A 6,885-nucleotide genomic window follows, 5' to 3' on the forward strand; every position below is an offset into this window, starting at 1 on the left:
AGAGACAGGGGAGATGGCCAGAGGGCCATGAGAATGAATAGAAAACTGCAGCTAGTGGGAACTGGGGATGGCTCACATCTTGAGGACTTTCCAGAGTCCTGANATAGAACAGGCTCCCAAGGATCATCGTAGGTGACCTTAGCTGAGACTCACAGCAGTGGGGATATGGAGCCTGAAGAGGCTACCTCCTGTAGGCAGGCAGGAATCATAGTGGAGCAGTAGGGACACCAACCTACCCACAAAACTTTCAATCCAAAATGTATCCTGACTACAAAAAATGCAGGGGTGGGAAATGGAGCAGAGACTGAGGGAATGTTCAACCAATAAGCTGCCCAACTAGAGAAACATCCCATAGNCCAACACTAATCCCTGACACTATTAATGATACTATATTATGCTTGCAGAGAGGAGCCTAGCATGCTGTCCTCTGAGAAGATCCACCCAGCAGCTGACTCAGACAGATGCAGAGACCCACAGCCAAACACTGGACAGACCTTGGGGATTCTTATGGAAGAGTAGNAAGGGTTGAGGGCCTCCAAGGGAATAGGAACTCCACAGGAAGACTAACAGAGTCAACTAAACTAGACCCTTAGAGGCTCTCAGAGACTGAACCACCACCAAAAACCATACAGGGGTTGGACATAACCTCACTTCCACAAAAAAAAAAAAAGAATGGAAGATAGCTTTGACTGAGTTGTCAAGCAAGACCTGTTAAGTAAATGATCTCAAAATCCTAACTCATATCTACACATATGTNTATCTTCTGGAAGTTTTCTGAGAAACCTAACATTTATGTCAGAATTTTTCCTTAGATAATAGAAACAATACTAATTCTTGGAACTTTTATTCTATGTCCTTTTCTTAGCTGTGTCTTTATTGTGNCTGTTGGCCTACCCAAACCTCAGATTGTACTTAAACCATGTTTTTGTGCTTAGAAAGATTCAAAATTTTTATTACATCCAGAAAAAAGTTCCCTTTATTAATTCAATATACATTCAATAAATATAAATTCCAAGTTCTGGATTGGAAGAGTCCTAATTTAGAAATANCAAGGGAATTTCCTTTTAGAGTTAGATCCATAATGCTTACATCCAAAGCAATGGAAATGTTTCCCACTAAGGAAAGAAGGGGACAATCTAACTGGATCCAACCAATTTAGACTACTGCATTGCCACTGATGTAGGAAATGAGGAAAAAACAACAAACTCTTAGATATAATGTTCAATCTATTGTAGCTGCCTGAGTTTCCTGCCACAGCATAACCTGACCTGATGATCATTTTCCCTATAAGTATGGCTGGATAGCCTAATCATACTTCAGAATCACATGCACTCCAGTCCATNGGAGTAACTTGGTAGACACAGTTTCCAAGTGATGTAAATACTACCCTCAGAAATGGAAGGCTCTGGGAAGCCCTATGGCACACACAGACTTCTGCCTACTGGGAGTATCCTCTACTTATTAACTCTTTTATAAGATAGTCCAAGATTTGAGGGTAACTCTTTTTATCCAAACTGTACTAATATTCACAATAGATTAATCAAAACTGGCCAAATGCTAGAGTCAAAAAAGACCTTACTGGAAATATAGGTGCTGGCTGGGAATTAGGACAAACTGAATTCACTACAAATGAGGAAAGACATCCCTTAGAAAAGAATCCACTTTCAAAANTAGGACTTATAGAGAGGATGCTATTTCAAGAAAAGGTGAAANGATAGCTATGAAAATGGAATATAAACACAAGACAAACTATACAGGACTGGATCCCAATCATAATGAGGCTATGAAGAGGTCAGTTTCAAGGTCAGGACCTTTGGAAAATTCCACCAGTCCCCTCCCCTCCTTGAAGAGAAAGGTCATGTAGCACTTAGGCATTCACCCCTCCTCTCCAGAGAGGAGAGACTTAATTACATTCCTCAGACCACAAGGGTGGGGGGGAAATTGGGGGAGAGAGGGGGACCAACTACTGGCCACCTGCAGATAGGGGAGGCCCAGTGCACTTAAACACATTTTACCTACAGACAAGGCAAGTCCAATCAATTTAAAAGTCACACTGTTCTGCCAATCACATTGTGCCTAATGGCTGCTGAAAATTACACAAAAACTTGCAGAATGCTCAGAATCATTCTCTCTCCTTTGTGTGCAGGGTAACCCCAGCATGCTGGAACAATAAAATTCCTCTTGCTTTTGCATCAATCCCCAACTCCATGTTGTTCACTCAGTGGGTCTCCAGTAAGTTAAGGCTCACCAGAGTCTTACAGCTAAACATAATTATGCTAATAAAGCCTGTTAGAAATAAGAAAATTTAGGATACAAGCACTTAATAGCTGTTCACCAGGACTAACCAGCCTTTATGCTTCATTCGTATGTGAGTCCAGTCCAGGAAGTTGACAGGATTTCTAAGAGGAGATATGGAGTCCCGTGGGAGTAGTGAGTCATGGTCAGGGGAATCTTGCAGCTCTGACTGACTAGCAATTAGGTTGCTTCTTTATTTATACAAATTTCACAGAACAAAGACAAACTAATGATTATCCTAGAAGATTATAATCTATAATCTATAGATTATATCACTTTATCTCCGGATATGTGCTTGATTTTTTTGTTTCATGTCCAGAGGTTCCAAGTTCAGTCACAATTAGAAAGTACAAATAGAACAGATTTCATTTCTATTATCAGACCCATAACTTCAATTCAAAGAATCTAAAGAATGTCTCCACCAAAGCAAACCCATATGACATTCTTCTTACAGGCTAGCAGTAATTGCAATTTTAAAGTACTCTAGACAAATAAAAAAATCTGAACCAGACTTTTTATAATTAGCAAATGCTTACATTATATCATTACTTATATCATTTTATCATCTATACTATTAAGTAGAAATGGTTATTTGAGTTAACCTATCTTATTTATTGAATTCTATTCCGCTAGAGGCATACCCTGTATGAACCTCTATCTTTAAACAACATTTTCAGAAAGCTCTAAGTGTACTGAAAAAAGAGGCCTTAAATCTGTTACTAATTCTCCTGGCCAATCAGAGTTTGTCAACTATCTCTAAATTTACCCTGTTCCAATTACAGTATTTGTGTTTGCTGAGGGGCAGATACCCCCAAGAAGATGAAGTCATGGCCTCATAAAGAAATTCCTAGCATCTTTGTGCTTATCATGATCTCCAGGGCATAAGAAAGGCTAACATAGAGCCAGATTATTAGTTATTTATTTATTTCCCTAAAAACATAAGGGGCAGTAAGTTTAGGATTTCNTAAAAAGACTCAGATATAATATTCTCAGGAAAAGACATAAATTTAATCATAATGCAGAAAGTCCCGAAGAATGCAACACTCAAAGATTCAAACCTAAAGGTGAGAGGCAGAATGACAGCCATGGCAGCATTCGACTCAGCTTCACTAGAAGGCTGTCAAACAGTAGTTGCTGGCCTAAGACTGCCAGTNCCAGTGGATGTGGCTGTGCCATGTTCCCATAACAAAAGAAGACAACCCTGACTTACAACATGCCCTCAGGCACAGTTTTGTTTTTTTGTTTTGTTTTGTTTTTACCAGAGAACAAGCTACTCNAGGGACGGTGCAGGATGAGACAACATCCTTAAATCCTGCCTGCCATAAAACCCTGTTCTTTTCTTGAGNAAAGCATAATACTGCCAGGTGGGCAAGATGAGCCTGAGTAATGACTATTTGGAAANGAACAACATGGCGCACTTAAAATAATTCTGGATATAATCAATAGCTTTCCTGTGCAAGTCTCCCACCTGCCTAAATTGCGGCTCCTGTCTCTGATACACTGTTCAAAGTATAACCTGGGGCCAGGATGTGAAAGAGATGTAAGGATGACAGTATGTGTGGACTAAACCTAAAGCTTAAGTTAGTAAAATCTTCTATCCGTGGCCAGCTCCTCTTTAGACATTAGCCACAACCAGGCCCACACTATCTTTAAAGAGACTTTTCTCCTTATTTTTTCTGAGTGTGAATTCATACAGGGGGAGGTGGCATATTCCTGACACAAAGAGCCAACATGATGGTACTAGGAATCAAAGCCAGGTCCTCTGGAAGAGCACCAATGAGTGCTTAACCACTGAATCATCCCTCTAGCACCCATTAAGTCAATTTGTAAATGAGAAAAACTAACTTTATACCCCTAGATGCTGAGGCAAGAGAGGATAGTGAGTTCAAGGCCAGCATGGACAAAACAGGAAAACTCCATCTTCCAAATATTAAAAAATATATATTCTGAACTTATTTTAGGGCAATAGTTACTGTGACTGTTATGAAATTCGATCAAGTGCACAGTTAAGAATGAGGCATACCAATTTCCCCATTTTAACTCTTTAAAACTATAGAGACACATGTTTAAATTTAATAGGATAAGCCAAGCACAGTGGCATGTGTCTTTAATCCAGCTCCCAGAAAGTCAGTTTGGTCTGCATAGTGAGTTCCAAGACAGACGGAGATATATAGAAAGACCCTGTCCCAAAAAGAAAAAAAAAGAAAACTTTAATAGGATCTTCAGGTATAAATATGATTTGAGTCCTGTGATTAATGAACTTCATGAATTGTGTCAGCTGGTTACTTTTAGTACATTTCAGTGAAGACCCCAAACTCAATTCGTAGCCTTTTGATTTTTATTTTCCTCCTAAAGAGGGAGAGGAATTTCTTTACTATGTTGCCCATGCTGGAAGAAGTGATCCCCGAACTCAGCGTTCTGAATTCCTTTTATTTAACAACAATTTAATAAGTAAATTTTCAATTTAGAAAGGCATATTATAGAACTTTTATTTGTCATATGAATAATTGATTACATATATTATATACATATGTTTTATATTATTTATAATAAAAATCCCTATATACAATACATCCAATTACCCCATGTTTCCAACTCTGTATCTCAGGAGCTGATATTAAATTTACTAAGAATGGCTTGGAGTACAGCTCAGAAGTACAGCACTTGCCCAGCATGTTCAAGGACCTGAGGTTTATCCCTAACACTGAAAAGGAAGAAAAGAAGGAAAGGAGGGAAGGCAGGAGGGGGGAAGGCAGGGACATTCTATGGCTCTCATTATCTGCACTGTATTTAAGGTTCCTTTGTATTCTCAGTCAACCAGCAGGAGTCTAGTCTCTTCTCCCATTTTTGTTCTGTTTTGTTCTGTTGAAGGCTTTTAACCACCATCTAAGTGTCCAGTTTCTTTCTCTGGCTGTTAAAACAAAATAACAAAGGACATGAGCCAGCGCCTCTGAATCACCTCTCACTGGGATGGCCCCAGCCCTCAGAATAAGCAGACACCCCACACACACACTCTATTCCTTTTTTAGTCTCACATGAAAATCTTTTTTAAATGAACAGTAAAATAGAAAGAATCCATCCTAATGTTCTACAGCACTGCAGGAAAACTGTTTGAAAGCCATTAATTGAAGATTCCAAAATAACTAACAGGGACTGGAGAAATGAGGTTTGGGTCTCAACAGTCACATGGTGGCTCACAACTGCTCTTCTGACTTGGACACCTGGATATGCTGGGTCCAGCATAGCTGCAGAAGGGGAGGTATGACATAATTCCTGCCCCTGGAGCATCACCAGGCTGTTGATCCCAAATATGCTGATGGTTGCTATTGCCCTGAAGCTGATCTGCTATCTTTTCTATTTTACTTTTAATCTTTCTTTCTTGGGAATATACTTCCCCCATTACTCAGAACTAATCACACAACAATAAATTAAACAAATGCTGTTCTCAGAAATGAGGACTGGAGGTGGTCATGAGACTGTGGATGATGAGGAACAGAACTTCCACTTGGCAGACCCTGTGCCACAGCTCTCTATACCCAAATACTGCCGGGAGAGAGCTGATCTCCCAAGAGTGCTAACACAGGAGGGACAAGCCACAGTCAGAGACAGCAAGACCAGCTAACAACAGAGATAACTAGATGGTGAGGGGCAAGAACACAAGCAACAAAAACCAAGGCTACTTGGCATCATCAGAACCCAGTTCTCCCACCACAGCAATCCCTGGTTACCCCAACACACTGGAAAAGCAACTGATTTAAAATCACATCTCATGATGATGATAGAAAACTTTAAGAAGGACATAAATAACTCCCTTGAAGAAATACAGAAGAACACAGGTAAACAGGAAGAAGCCTTTAAAGAATTACAGAAAAACACAAACAGGTGAAGGAAATGAAAAAACTATCCAAGATCTAAAAATGAAAGTAGAAACAATAAAGAAATCACAAAGGGAGACAACCCTGGAGATAGAAAACCTAAGAAAGAGATCAGGAGTCATAGATGCAAGCATCACCAACAGAATGCAAGAGATAGAAGAGAAAATCTCGGGGGCAGAAGATACCAGTCAGAGAAAATGCAAAATGCAAAAAGCTCCAAACCAAAAACATCCAGGAAATCCAGGACACATTGGTAGACCAAACCTAAGGGTAATAGGTATAGAAGAGAGCAAAGATTCCCAACTTAAAGGGCCAGTAAATATCTTCAACAAAATTATAAAAGAAAGCTTCCCTAACCTAAAGAAAGAGATGCCAATAAACATACAAGAAGCCTACAGAACTCCAAATAGATGGGAGTAGAAAAGAAATTCCTCCTGTCAAATAATAATCAAAACATCAAATGCACAAAACAAAGAAAGAATATTAAAAGCAGTAAGGGGGAAAGGTCAAGAAACATAAAGGCAGACCTATCAGAATTACTTACACCAGACTTCTTAACAGAGACTTCTCAACAGATGACCCTGGGCAGATGTCATACAGACCCTAAGAGAACACAAATGCCACCCCACGCTACTATACCCAGGAAAAACTTTCAATTAACATAGATGGTGAAACCAAGATATTCCATGACAAAAACAAATTTACACAGGATCTT

The sequence above is a fragment of the Mus pahari genome, chromosome 10 (assembly GCF_900095145.1).
Source record: "Mus pahari chromosome 10, PAHARI_EIJ_v1.1, whole genome shotgun sequence".
NCBI classification, from domain to species: domain Eukaryota; kingdom Metazoa; phylum Chordata; class Mammalia; order Rodentia; family Muridae; genus Mus; species Mus pahari.